The sequence below is a fragment of the Triticum dicoccoides genome, chromosome 3B (assembly GCF_002162155.2).
Source record: "Triticum dicoccoides isolate Atlit2015 ecotype Zavitan chromosome 3B, WEW_v2.0, whole genome shotgun sequence".
Taxonomy (NCBI): domain Eukaryota; kingdom Viridiplantae; phylum Streptophyta; class Magnoliopsida; order Poales; family Poaceae; genus Triticum; species Triticum dicoccoides.
The window spans coordinates 771,178,513-771,193,719 of NC_041385.1; the positions used below are offsets into that span (position 1 = coordinate 771,178,513).

General features: G+C 48.9%; 1 pseudogene; it reads right to left on the reverse strand.

Moving 5' to 3' along the window:
• Positions 1–12,784: 12,784 nt before the first annotated feature.
• The window catches only part of LOC119279977, a 10,629-nt pseudogene continuing 8,206 nt past the window's right edge, over positions 12,785–15,207 (reverse strand).

The window sequence follows — 15,207 nt, forward strand, 5'->3', positions numbered from 1 at the left end:
GTGCTTAGACATTTCTTCTGGACGAGTTTACGTCTCTAGGGATGTTGTGTTTGATGAAACAGTGTTTCCTTTCTCCACTTTGCATCCCAATGCCGGTGCACGTCTACGCACTGAAATTCTTCTTCTCTCTCCGGAGCTTTTGAATCCAACTGGTCATGGGGGAAATAAATATGTTGATGATTGTCGGTGTCAAAACCGTCGGATCTCGGGTAGGGGGTCCCGAACTGTGCGTCTAGGCGGATGGTAACAGGAGACAAGGGACACGATGTTTTACCCAGGTTCGGGCCCTCTTGATGGAGGTAAAACCCTACATCCTGCTTGATTAATATTGATGATGTGTGTTACAAGAGTAGATCTACCACGAGATCAAGGAGGCTAAACCCTAGAAGCTAGCCTATGGTATGATTGTTTTTTCTACGGACTAAAGCCATCCGGTTTATATAGACACCGGAGAGGGCTAGGGTTACACAGAGTCGGTTACAATGGTAGAAGATCTACATATCCGTATCGCCAAGCTTGCCTTCCACACCAAGGAAAGTCCCATCCGGACACGGGACGAAGTCTTCAATCTTGTACCTTCATAGTCTTGGAGTCCGGCCGATGATGATAGTTCGGCTATCCGGACACCCCCTAGTCCAGGACTCCCTCAGTAGCCCCTGAACCAGGCTTCAATGACGATGAGTCCGGCGCGCATATTGTCTTCGGCATTGCAAGGCGGGTTCCTCCTCCGAATAATTTATAGAAGATTGTGAACACCAGGATAGTGTCCGGCTCTGTAAAATAAATTCCACATACCACCGTAGAGAGAATAACATTTACACAAGTTCAATCTGCTGATGTATTTCGTGGCGTGACGTCACACCACTACCAAGCCTTTACTCAAATTGTTTTTATTGTACCACCTCAGCGCGTTTAGCGAAGCGGTTTCCTTGGCACGTCTTGTCGAAGCAGAGATCGTGTTCCCCTTATTCCGAGTTCCCATCAATACGGACGTGGGTAACCCAACCGCACCATTGATTGCGGCGCTTGGGGGATAAGCGAGTTTTATCAGGCCGGTGGGGACGCATGTTTTTGTCCGCCCATATAAGGGGATAAAGATCCAAACCCTTTTACCTGCGCCTTCTTCCTCCTTGGCTTATCCATCTCCGTGAAATCGAGCTCCAGCACCCAAGTCCGCACATCTCACCTCAACCTTCTCCAACCATGTCCGGAGCGGGAGGCAAGTGGATGGCCTCCTCCGTCACGGAGGGGCACATCCAGAAGCTGCGCAGCGCCGGATATTTATCCAGCAACATCGCGCATCGGCTCCCCAACGAGGGAGAGCTCATCCCCACCCCCAGGCCCCATGAGAGGGTAGTATTTCTTACCCATTTCCTTCGCGGACTGGGCTTCCCACTCCATCCCTTTGTCCGGGGGCTCATGTTCTACTACGGCCTGGATTTCCATGATCTAGCCCTGAATTTTATCCTCAACATCTCGGCGTTTATCGTCGTGTGTGAGGCCTTCCTCTGCATCCAGCCCCACTTCGGCTTGTGGCTCAAGACCTTCAGTGTCAAGCCGAAGGTTGTGAAGGGCAGCCAAGCGGAGTGCGGAGGCGCCATGGTGGGCAGGATGTCGAATGTTACTTGGCTTGAGGGCACTTTCGTGGAATCCATTAAGGGGTGGCAATCGGGGTGGTTCTACATCACCGAGCCGTGTGACCCCGAATGGGCAGCGGCCCCCGAATTCAGATCTGGCATCCCCACATGGCTCACCTCCTGGAAAAAGAGCGGTCGGACATGGGGTGATTCGGAGGAGCTAACCGAACTCCAAGCCTGCGTTCAAAAGCTAGTGGACAAGAAACTCAAGCTTGTCAACGTAGTCCAGGTCATGCTCATCCGCCGGATCCTCCCATGCCAATGATGGGGCTTCAACATGTGGGAGTTCGATCCGGCGCAGCACCAGACTTTGAGTGGGCTCTTCGACACTACGTACGAAGATGTCAGGAAGGTGCTGTTCAAGGGCGCCGAGGCTCCCGCATCCGCTACCGAAGATCGCGGATTCAGCTCGCAGTCCGGCTGACGAGGTAAGCGATTTTGTCCTTTACGGGACGCTTGTTTTCCATAGTTTGACTCTATGCAGGATCTAAACTCCCTTTCCTTTGACAGGACTGGCTGAAATCTGTCCGACCCCATTGCTAGAGGACCCAGCGGACGCCCGCCTAACGGGGCTGCTGGCTCTGGCACCCCACGTGGTGCTGGAGAAGAAGGCCAAGAAGAAGGCCACGGGCACTCGGAAGAGTTCCCGTTTTCAGGTGTTATCAGATGACGACTCCGAGGCCGACTCCTCCCACAAAGGTGAGGAGGAGAAGAAGAAAGCCTCTCCCCCAGCGGGGGGAGGGAGGAAAAGGAAGGCCTCCCCAACGAGGGAGGCCGAAGGGTCCAAGAAGGGAAAAACTCTTTCCTCGGACTGCTCTGCCAACGCCAGTGACGACGACGAGGACTGGCCTCCAAGGGCCAAGCCCCTGGCGAGATCGTAAGTATCTGGACTCCCGAATAACTTCATGGTTTTTCTTTTTTGCCACGTAATGTCTTTCTAATGCCGCATACAACCCTGCAGTCCACCCAAGGATGATCTTCCCGCTTCGTCGAGCGGGTCCTTAGGTGCGTCGGATATGGATTCTCTTCCGACCGCCTCCACCCCCCGTGACGCGGACGATGCCGAGGTGGGATCCCGGGAAGGGACCCACCAGGAGGAGGAGGCCCCGGAGGTGTCGCAGGACAACCTCCCGGACTTTGCACCGGACTCGACCCCGGAACCCATAGTGGCTCCGGAGTCCGGCGGGCGGCCCCTTCGTAAGAAGGGCAAGACCGTGACGCCGGCAACCTCCGTCCAACCGGAGGCGCCGGATAGCTTGCTGGAGGCGCTCAATGGCGCCTCCATCGAAGAGGAACATCACACTGTTATGAGTGCGGTGATTTAGAAGGTTCAGCTTGCGAAGAGCGGGCTGACCGAAGCCTGCAGCAGCCTTCTAACAGGCTTTGAGGTAGAATTTTGATATATGTAAAATAGTATCGCATAGACAGTAGCCCCTGATGCTCGGTTCGGTGTTCGGAAAGAAAACCCGGACTGAGGATCTAAAAAGATATACGCAGGAGTCATAAAAAATATGTCAATATGGGATTGCAGGCTGCGCTGCTGACCTCTGCCGCACTGACTGCGGAGGTTAATACTTTGAAGCAAAGCCTCGAGCGGTCCGAGAACGAGCTCGGCCGTGCCAAGAAGCAGCTCGAGGACAAGGAAGGTGAGTAACACCTTATTAAAATTGTACCTTACAGAAAAGGATTTTGGTTGCAAGAAGAATGACAAGGATAACGTGGGTATTGCAGGGGCCACTAACGAGGCAGCTACCCTGAAGGAGGCGGTGGCCGCGGCCGAACATAATGCGGCCGCGGAGCGCACCGAGCGAGAGAAGCAGGAGGCGCGGGTGGCGGAGGTACAGCAAGAGCTCCAGGATCTTGTGAAAAAACATGAGAGCCTGGAGCGTGACTCGAAGACTCGAGAGTCTGAGCTTGCAACGACTTTTGAGAGTGCCAAAGCCGCTAAGGCCGAAGCCTACAAGGCCCTCCAAGAAATCGAGGCGTTGAAGAAAATAGCAGCGGGTAAGGCATTTTTCATGCAAAGTAAGCATGTGAGTGTTAATTACCTGTTGCTTACCCGAATTCGGAGCTCTCCAGGAGCGTTCGCAGATCTTCCTCGCAGCGTGTCCGATGCTGCCGCGTTCTACCGGGACGAGGAGGGGAGCTCAACGGGGAAGGTCTTCTGGTCTCAGTATGCTGAGGCCAGACATCCGGTGCCCCTTAGCGACCAGCTGAAGCAGCTGGTCGAGCTCCACAAGGCGGCCAAACAGGCCATGAAGGGCCTCATTGTTCGGCTGTGGCCGAAGGAGGCCATGCCTGGGAGCTACTTCGGCCTGGTGCGGCGGCTGGTGGATGCGTGTCCATGGGTTGAAGTCATCAAGCACTCCACCTGTATTGAAGGTGCCTGTCGGGCCCTTGCCCGCGCAAAGGTGCACTGGGGCAAGATGGATGCTCAGAAGCTTGTGACGGACGCGCCACCGCAGGGCAAGGAGTATCATACTCCCGAGATGTATTATAAGACTGTGCTGAAGGGTGCCCGCACTATTGCGGGTGAGTGCTCCAAAGATGTAATATTTGAGTAGACTCGCATTTTGTTATCCTGTGCGCTGAAAACTTAGTTCATATGCGCTAAGCAACGCTTGTTAATTTCAAATATTACCTTCTGTGCGGCTGTTTATCAAATCTGAGAGATGGCAAGTCGTCGGCTTCAGCCCCCATGCCACGAGTGCTGGGGTGTTCGTGATAAACTTGAGCACTCTTGTTCCCATTTTTGGGTCCATCTAGGGAGGCGCTCAACACAGCGAACAAGGCAACCGGACTTATAATGCTTGAACACTCTCACTTAGCCATAGAATTCAATAATTTTAAATTTCGGCGAAGCCCCTAGTCTTCGGAAGGCCAAATTTGGGGTGCTATCCACGCCTGGGCCGGACAAAAGCCGGCTCCTCGCTCTAAGCGGCATAAGTCTTTAGGGACTCGCAAAAAACCTCTCGAACAGCGACCAACTCTTGCCTCATCATGACGGTCAGTTTTAACTTTCTTCACTGAGGCGCTCGCCCAGCTCAACTGGGACGCAATCGCAGTGGTTCTCCCAGTGCTACCTTAGCCGATACAACGGAACATAAGGTACCAAAACATGGGAGCCGGGCAAACCCAACTATTGACCCAAGACATGATTCGGAGCCGATGCATGTAATGCTATAAGTTCGGGGTGCCGCACTTGTGAAAGTGTTCGGACTTATCACACCATGATGCGGGAAAATAAGCCCCTGGTGTATTTAGCCGTACCAAAATGTACGGATGCAACAGGTCATAAATGAACATATTTATAAGAAAGAAATGCAATTGGAAGTAAAAAGGTGATGCATTACTTACTCAAGAAAAACTGTTGTAAATGCAGAATGATACAAATGGTGCGATTAGCAAGGGGTGGGACTATTAAACATGTCCCCCTCCAGGGGTAGGCTGCGGAATGGTGCATAAAATAGATTTACTGGTCGTAATGGAGACCACCTGGATATTCGTTGTAGCCTTTCTCCTTCCCTGGCTGTTGCATCATGAGATCGGCAGGTCTGTTGCCGGACAGGGCCTTGACGAACGGAGTCCTGTGGGTAAAAATAAAAAGGAAAAAGAAAAAAAGAACGACACACTTGAGAGCCCCTGGTGTGGTTGAGCCGCAGTCTGGGCCTATCATGGTCGTGCCCCTCTCCCTATGCCCATGGTATCTTCAGAGCGTAATGGTGTACGCGAAGGACCTGTCTTGACATTTTGCAGGGGCTGGGGTTGGGGCCGCACTGTTACGCGTGCTCGGAACGTGCCAGGTGGTCTTGTTGTAGGTTACTCCGGGCGCGTTTGGCTGTGTCCGGTCGCTTAACGGCCGGACTCGAGAATTGCCTTAAGAGGTTGCACTGTACTTCTACCGCGAGAGCCGCTATATGTTCCTCCATTCGGAGAGAGCGTTCAGTGTTTCCGTTGACCGTGATGACTCCTCGAGGGCCTGGCATCTTGAGCTTGAGGTATGCGTAGTGCGGCACCGTGTTGAACTTTGCGAACACGGTACGTCCGAGCAGAGCATGGTAGCCACTGCGGAACGGAACTATGTCGAATATTAACTCTTCGCTTCGGAAGTTATCCGGGGATCCGAAGACCACTTCCAGTGTAACTGAGCCTGTACAATTGGCTTCTACACCTGGTATGACGCCTTTAAAGGTCGTCTTGGTAGGTTTAATCTTTGAGGGGTCTATGCCCATTTTGCGCACTGTATCTTGATAAAGCAGGTTCAGGCTGCTGCCGCCGTCCATCAGGACTCTGGTGAGGTGAAATCCATCGACGATTGGGTCTAAAACCAATGCGGCTGGTGGGGTGGTCCCTTCGGTCAAAAGTGATCGGGCAGGAGGACCATGGATTGAACTTCGGGGCAACTGGCTCCATCGCGTATACATCCCTGAGTGCAGGCTTCCGCTCCCTTTTGGGTATGTGCGTTGCGTATATCATGTTCACCGTCCGCACCTGTGGGGGAAACCCTTCTGTCCTCTATTGTTTGGCGGTCGGGTCTCTTCCTCGTCATCACTATGCAGCCCCTTGTCATTGTTTTCGGCAATTAACTTGCCTGCCTGCTTGAATACCCAACAGTCCCTGTTGGTGTGGTTGGCTGGCTTTTCGGGGGTGCCGTGTATCTGGCACGAGCGGTCGAGTATTCGGTCCAAATTGGACGGACCCGGAGTAGTTCTTTTGAATGACTTTTTTTGCTAACCGGGTTTAGAGCCTTTGAATCCGGCATTGACTGCCGTATCTTCACTATTATCGCCGTTAATGCGGCGTTTGTTTTTGTTGCGACGCGACCTGCCATTACGCTCCTTGATATCCGGACTGCCAGAATTTTTGCTGAGGTTGTTGCTGCGTGCTAGCCAGCTGTCCTCACCCGCGCAGAAGCGGGTCAGGAGTGATGTGAGGGCTGCCATGGATTTCGGCTTTTCCTGTTCCAGGTGCCGGGCAAGCCACTCGTCGCGGATGTTATGCTTGAAGGCCGCGAGGGCCTCCGCATCTGGACAGTCGACGATTTGGTTTTTCTTGGTTAAGAACCGTGTCCAGAATTGTCTGGCCAATTCGTCTGGCTGCTGAATTATGTGGCTTAGGTCAACGGTGTCTGGTGGTCGCACATACGTGCCTTGGAAGTTATTGAGGAATGCGGCTTCCAGGTCTTCCCAACTCCCAATTGACTCTGCTGGCAAGCTGTTAAGCCAATGCCGGGTTGGTCCTTTAAGCTTGAGGGGGAGATATTTGATGGCGTGAAGATCGTCACCGCGGGCCATGTGGATGTGAAGGAGATAGTCTTCGATCCAAACCGCGGGGTCTGTTGTGCCATCGTAAGATTCAATATTCACGGGTTTAAACCCTTCGAGGATTTGATGATCCATTACTTCATCTGTGAAGCATAGTGGGTGTGCGGCGCCTCTATACTGGGCGATATCACGACGGAGCTCAAAAGAGCTTTGTCTATTTTGTTCGGCCCGACCGGACTTACTGTGTCCGGCGCGACGGTTGTCGTCACGTATCATGGGGCGCCCACGCGATCCATAGATCGATCTTGATTGTCTTGCCTTATCCTCCAATATATCTCGCAAGTCCGGAGCGTTCCCCTGTGGCCTTGTGCTTTTTGAGCGATGCCGGGGTACGGTTCTAGCGAAGGGCCTAGGGTCCTCTCTGTCACGACCACGGGGTGGTCGGTCAGCCGTATTGTCTGCTGGTGATGCAGGTTCATACGCCTCCTCCTCTAATCGGGGGAGCAGCTTGCGTTTAGGGTAGCTTTTGGAGGGGCGTTCGAGCTCATGCTCTTCGGCCGCGAGGACTTCAGTCCATCTGTCGGCTAGCAGATCTTGATCAGCTCTAAGCTGTTGCTGCTTTTTCTTGAGGCTGTTTGCCGTGGCCATAAGCCTGCATTTAAAACGCTCTTGTTCGACGGGATCCTCAGGCACGACGAATTCGTCATCGTCGAGGCTTGCCTCGTCTTTGGAGGGAGGCATATAATCCTCTACCTCTTCTTCTGCCGCTCTCTCATGAGGGCTGGCGTCTCCGTCCTCCTGTGCTGAATCTTGCTGGAGTGGGTTGTCTTCGGCACTGTCTGGGGTGTTGTTATCTCCGGTGCCGGAATCTTCATTCTTGCCGTGGCGGGATTTAGAGCGGCGCCGCTGACGCCGGCGCTTGGGCTGTTTCTTGGAGGGGTCATCCTCCGCTGTTCCTTCGCCATTCCCATCCTTTGGGATATCCACCATGTATATATCATATGATGAGGTGGCTTTCCAGTGCCCGGTAGGCGCTGGTTCTTGGTTGTATCGCCGTAGAGGTTGCAGCCCCCGAGGCGGTGTCTAGCCATCCATCCTCGATTTGCGCAGCCGGCTCCGAATTGAAGATTGGAGCGGGCTCGAGTGCGGCCTCCAGGGTACTGTCCGGCTGCAGAGCTAAATCATGCCCGTCGTGACAGTGCGGCGCGCTTGGCTGTGGCTCGAATCCATCGAAGATCAAGTCCCCGCGGATGTCAGCCGTGAAGTTCAAACTTCCAAATCTGACCTGAGGGCCAGGGGTGTAACTTTCGATCTGCTCCAGATGGCCAAGCGAATTGGCCCGCAGTGCAAAGCCGCCGAATACGAAGATCTGTCCGGGGAGGAAGGTCTCACCCTAGACTGCGTCGTTGATGATAATCGAAGAAGCCATCGAGCCTATCGGTGACGACACAGAGGAACTCTCAATGAAAGCACCAATGTCGGTGTCAAAACCGGCGGATCTCGGGTAGGGGGTCCCAAACTGTGCGTCTAGGCGGATGGTAACAGGAGACAAGGGACACGATGTTTTACCCCGGTTCGGGCCCTCTTGATGGAGGTAAAACCCTACGTCCTGCTTGATTAATATTGATGATGTGTGTTACAAGAGTAGATCTACCACGAGATCAAGGAGGCTAAACCCTAGAAGCTAGCCTATGGTATGATTGTTTTTTCTACGGACTAAAGCCATCCGGTTTATATAGACATCGGAGAGGGCTAGGGTTACACAGAGTCGGTTACAATGGTAGGAGATCTACATATCCGTATCGCCAAGCTTGCCTTCCACGCCAAGGAAAGTCCCATCCGGACACGGGACAAAGTCTTCAATCTTGTACCTTCATAGTCTTGGAGTCCGGCCGATGATGATAGTTCGGCTATCCGGACACCCCCTAGTCCAGGACTTCCTCAATGATCATTTGGCTAAAAGTCATACACCTGATGCTAACGAAAACAGTGAAAAAAACGCTGTTCAAAACTATGATTTTATGCAGAGTTTGGCTGGAGGTACAGGCGCTGGACACGAGGAGGATCCGGCTGACACAGCGTAGGGTGCGGATCCCGAGAGATTCGGCACAGGTGGCGCAGGAGCAGACGCGGCGGATCCCAGGGTGGATTCCCCTGCACGCGTCGGGACAAACCGACCCAGCCAGTCCCTGACTGGCACGTCACCAGGCGCTGCGGCGCGGTCGGGCGGGACGGCCCCGCGCCTGTCACCATCCGCCGGTTGGCATGAGCCGGCTGGGTTCCCGCAGACGCATGATGTCGCGGACAGCTCCAGCCCAGTGCGGGCCCCTGATCGCACGGGTGTCGAGGATGATTTGTCCTCGCCAGTACGAGGAGGCAGCTCGCCCTCTAGATCTTCTGCGGCTACAGGATCGCCTGTGGCTACTGAAGCCGAATCTACTGCTGCCTCTGGTGTGTCCAGCACGAGTAGGACTACACGCGTAACACGCTCGCAGCGAGGCATTGTCAAACCGTTGGTACCCAAGGATGGCACGGTCAGGTACAATAAAAACTTTAAGTTTGCAAACTTCTCTTCTACCGGTGAACCAGAAAGTGTGATAGAGGCTTTGAATGATAAGAGTTGGAAAAATGCTATGAATATTGAGTATGATGCATTAGTAAAAAAATCAGACGTGGCATCTAGTTCCACCTAAGTCAGGGAGGAATATTATCGATTGTAAGTGGGTGTATAAAATCAGGAAGAAAGCTGATGGTACAATAGACAGATACAAAGCTAGGTTGGTAGCTAAAGGTTTTAAACAACGATATGGTATTGATTATGAGGACACCTTCAGTCCAGTAGTGAAGGCTGCTACTATCAGGTTTGTTCTGTCTATTGCTGTCTCCAGGGGATGGAGTCTTCGCCAATTGGATGTTCAGAATGTGTTTTTGCATGGCATTCTCGAGGAAGAGGTCTACATGCGGCAACCACCAGGGTTTGAGCACAGTTCTAAGCCACATCATGTATGCAGGCTGGACAAAGCCTTGTATGGCTTGAAGCAGGCACCAAGAGCATGGTATTCAAGGCTAAGCTCAAAACTGCAACAACTTGGCTTTCGGCCATCAAAGGGAGACACTTCTTTGTTCTTCTTCAGGAAAGGAAAGGTGACAATGTTTATGTTAATTTATGTTGATGACATAATTGTTGCTAGTTCCTCACAAGATGCCACCTCAGCTTTGTTAAGGAACTTGAAAAATGAGTTTGCACTTAAGGACTTGGGAGAGTTACACTACTTTCTAGGCATTGAAGTTAAAAAAGTGCAAGATGGTATTTTACTCACTCAAGGAAAATATGCTTCTGATATATTAAAGCGTGTTGGAATGAAGGACTGTAAACCTTCCAGCATACCCATGTCCACCACTGAAAAATTATCTTTGCATGAAGGAAATTTGTTAAGTCCAGAAGAGGGAACTAGGTATCGAAGTATAGTTGGGGCACTTCAGTACCTAACACTGACAAGACCAGATATTTCATTCTCTGTTAATAAGGTCTGTCAGTTTTTACATGCACCTACTTCTGTGCACTAGACAACTGTAAAAAGGAGTTTAAGATACATACAAGGCAACATTGGAACCGGTTTAAAATTATGCAAGTCTCCATCAACTGCAGTAAGTGCCTTCTCTGATGCAGACTGGGCTGGATGTCCCGATGACAGAAAATCCACGGGAGGTTTTGCTGTCTTTCTTGGTTCTAATCTTATATCCTGGCATGCGAAGAAACAGGCAACAGTCTCACGTTCCAGTACTGAAGCAGAATACAAGTCTTTGGCAAATGCAACGGCTGAGGTAATGTGGATTGAAACATTACTTGATGAGTTGGGCATTCCCAGATCACATGTGTCATGTTTGTGGTGTGATAATCTTGGTGCAACTTATCTGTCAGCAAATCATGTGTTTCATGCAAGGACAAAGCATATAGAGATTGATTTTCACTTTGTTCGTGAAAGAGTTGCACAAAAATTGTTGGAGATAAAGTTTATTCCAACCGGAGATCAAGTTGCTGATGGTTTTACTAAACCACTTCAAGTTCGACAATTGCAAGCCTTTAAGAACAATCTAAACCTTGATGTGTTGAGATTGAGGGAGGATGTTAAACAATAAGGCTTGTATATAACGTGACAGGTGTCACGATGGGTATATTGTGTGCATGTTGTTGTGTATATGGTGTGTATAGGCAGGTTGTTAGACTAGATGACCTTATCTATTGTATAGCTTGGAGTAGAGGTCAAGACTAGAAACAACCTGCCGATCCCTGTAATCTATCTCTATATATTAACACGCACGCGTCCCTGCCAAGGTGCATACGCTTAAACCATTTCCATCTTTCAGGCTGCAGGTGAAACCTTAAGCCTTACCCTTTTTCTATTAGTCTTTTGAGTCACCTCTATGTTTGGTTCGGGAAACTGAAACATTTTGTGATAATAAGGGCTTGCAAAAATCTCCTTACTAAGCATCATCACTTCCTGGATTCGATAAATCCTAGGATCTATAGGAAGAAGGCCATATGTACATCCAAAACCAGATAGAAGGTAATCAAAAGCTCTTGTCACAAGGAACACGAACATGCAAACAAAACATAAATTGGACTCTCGATTCAAAAGATATAATGGATTCAAATTTAAAAGTCAAATGAAGAAGCATGGGGGGCGAGATGGGCGGAGCATACAACCTCTAACAAAAGCATACGCACAGGGGGAGGGGCCAAAGTAATAAACGGCTTAAACCATGCATGGAACCAACCCACCTTCTGAATCACAAGGTAGATGGGTGGTCCACACAACTGCCCCAAAGAGTGTGAGCCATGCCCCTTACACGCTACAAATCTCCTCTCAACTAAAGCGTAGTCAAAGTAAATATTTGAAATAAATTCCTTCTCATCACGGAACAAGCATTTTTGACAATATTGCCTGCCTCTTCTAGCAAATACTCCCTCCGTTCGAAATTACTTGTCTCGAAAATTGATGTATCTAGAACTAAAATACGTCTAGATACATCCATTTTCACGACAAGTAATTCCAAACGGAGGGAGTACGTATCTTGTTGGAATACTACCTCTTAGAGCCAGACAAATGAAAGTTTTCACCATCAAAGTTATATTTGTTTTCCAAGTACATCTATAGGGGACAACCTCATAATTGGGTACAACAAACTAACATAAACCTAACCAGAAGTAGACAAAAGCCATATGAGTTGGTTATCCTCTTCAATTAAAGGCACCTGAGGACAGTCAGTCCTGAGCCTGTCCCATTGTTCCTTTCTCTCCCCAACTATAGCTCTTGTAAACCGTAAGTTATTCAAACCTCTCCTAAAAACATAAATAACCATGACATTTTAGTCTAAGGAAATGGAATGTAATCCAAGGTAGGAAGTAGCAAGGCCATTGTCAACTATCCACGATCTTCCCAATACCTGGTCTGACCATCTCCAAAAAAAATTCATATAACAGGTACAAAAAGAAGTTTCTTCAATTCCATCAACCCTTGCCAAAAATGTGAGTTACCAGGTTTGGAAACCAATTGTCCCAGAGTTCTGTTCGAAAGGTAGTACTTCTTACTAAGAATATCTTGCCAAAAACTCTTAGTATTAAAAATGTCAACTAGTGACGATTGTCGAGGAAGAAAGAAAAGGAGAACAAGTATATGTTGCTATATGGATGGAACCAGATGCCATCATCTTCGAAAAATTTATGAAGACAAACGATTTGATTGGTGTGCTTATTTTGTATTCCGTGGCAACACGGGCACTCAACTAATATATATAGTAGCCTAGTAACTCGCAGGCAGACGATTAGCATGTATGGCTCACAAGCAACTTGTATCTAATCATGGTCATTGCTCATGGAGATCATTTGCCATTTGTGTCTTCTGATGTTACTCTCATCTTGTCGGCTCTTATCATTCTCTCAGCATACTTATTGATGTCAAAGATTGCACTGGTGCTTCTTCCTCCAAACGACAACTCCAGCATGTCTAAGTCAAAGATGTCAGCAATTATCTCCAGGCTCTCTGGTTTGTTAGCATAAACAAACTTCACTTTCTCTTTCATGTTTGGCTGGACAAAGTTCTTTGCTATCTGCAAATCAAGTAAAGGCAGAGTTGTTCAATCAAATTGGAATATTCACTGATAAAACAGGAAACGCACTCTCACAAGATTGCAAACACCGACAGGGATGGATTTTCTGTTTCAATTGCACGTGGACGCTCATGTGGGGTTTTACCACTACTTGTTTAGAAAATACCAACATGTAAGTTGGCAGCGACTACGTGTGCTTGGTGCGGACGAAAACTGGATTAGCTATCAGAAAATAGTGTTGAAGTTCCTAATTAGGTACCTTATATATGAGGCAAGACTGAAAGCCCTACAACAAGGTTATATATGGACCCTTCTACAAGTCGGGCAACCCACGACTCACGAACATGAATATGTGCATGATTAGAAGAAAAAAAATGTTTGATGTGGACATAAAATACCACAATTTAGAATCTTCGTATACCTTCCAAAAAGATTCAAAAATCCTCGGAGGGTCAAAAGGAATCGCCACGGCTATCACCCCTGGATAGTAGTTTTGAATTATGTGCATGGTCTCATGGGTTGTCGAAAATGGCGTACTCGATATCGACCAGCCTCGGAAGTCAATCAACCAAACAACATAGTCGTCTTGTTCATCTGCTGAATTGGTAGCGAAATACTCGAGGAGATATACCAGGTGCTTTATCTGCTCCTTGACTGAAACTTTCGACTGTTGTACAAGTTAATGAACCTTAGTTAGTAGGGAAAAAAGGTAGATACTCTTTCTTCTTCGTTGGTGTTCAACTCTTTGTTACCAATATCCTCTAATGGATTGATCAGTGTAGCAGGCCATAAGTACCTTCATTGTAGGTTTACTACCAGGACGCTTCTTCCATTCTTGTCAAGGTAGTCGGCTACATGTGTTCTCCTCGCCTCGTTCTCCATTTCAGCAAGGTCTTCCTGCCATTTGTTCAAGGAGAAGAGTTGCTTACACAATCCATTGCACACAATTATAGAGCAATCTATAAGGCTAATGGAGTATACTGTTAAATTTTACTGACCCAGGAAATTGCATCCGGCCTGTACTCACGCCTCCACTTGACGATTTCCTTGAGACCCTTGGTTGCTTGTTCCATGCTCCAATTCCTCGCTCGGAGGAAACGACGGATGGTGGCGTCTGACAAGAAACTTGGCATCTCCTTGGTCAGACTGCCAAGGAGAACCTGCACCTCATTTATCTGACATACATGCAAATTGAAGTTACTAGTTAATCTCTTATCGAGAAAAGTATTAGTTTTGAATTTTGCACAACCCAATTGCAGCATAAATTCCTTTCTCCTTTCTACGAGAATGTGGAGTACTAACATTGATCATGCGCCCTGTACGACTGTACGTATAGTGCGTATGTAGTGGGCAAAATAACATCGATTTTGATACATAACAACAGTCGATGTTAGAACGTCTATATATTTCTATGTACTGTCAGAAAATCATATCCAAATTTAACGGGTGTATCTACATCCATAATTGAGAGAAGCTTTTGATGTTTTCATGCATGTTATTTAGAAGTAATTGAACACAATATCGCTAGTACATGTTTTGGTAACGAATTCGACCTCACTTGAAGATCAACATGGATTTGCGGTGTTCATTATATGTTCCATAAACATAGTACATATCATAATTGTACTACTATACGGTTATACCACCAGATGTTCGGTGCCGACCTTGATGCCATCCTTCGTGCCTTCTCGGCAACTAGAGCTCATTTTATATTGCGCTACATCGGTGTCCCCATCTCAGTGCATCGTTTGAGAACCATTGACTTCCAACATTTATACAACAAGAAGGCCGGAAAGCTTGTGGGTTGGGATTGGGAATGGCTTATCAAATCAGCTGGTAGAAATGCTTTGACCAAAGTGGTCATTTCCTCTCAGGCTATTCGTCATCTCACTCCCCTGGTTGTGCGTAAAGGGACCATGAAGGCAATCGTTAGCTAGAGTGCTTTCATTTGGGCCGGTGTGGACAAGGTGTCTAGACTCTAGAGGGAAGTATAAGGTGAGGTGGAACCTTGTGTGCTGGCCGACCAGCATGGGGGGGGGGGGGCTCAGGGTCCTTGACCTTGAAATTTTTGCTTGAGCACCTCGCTTATGTTGACCATGGTTTGAACGAAAATGTTTGGGCCGTGTGCGGGTTTGGGTCGTCCTTGGGATAATGTGGATATGAACCACTTGCCGTTGCAATGGTGAACTTTGGCT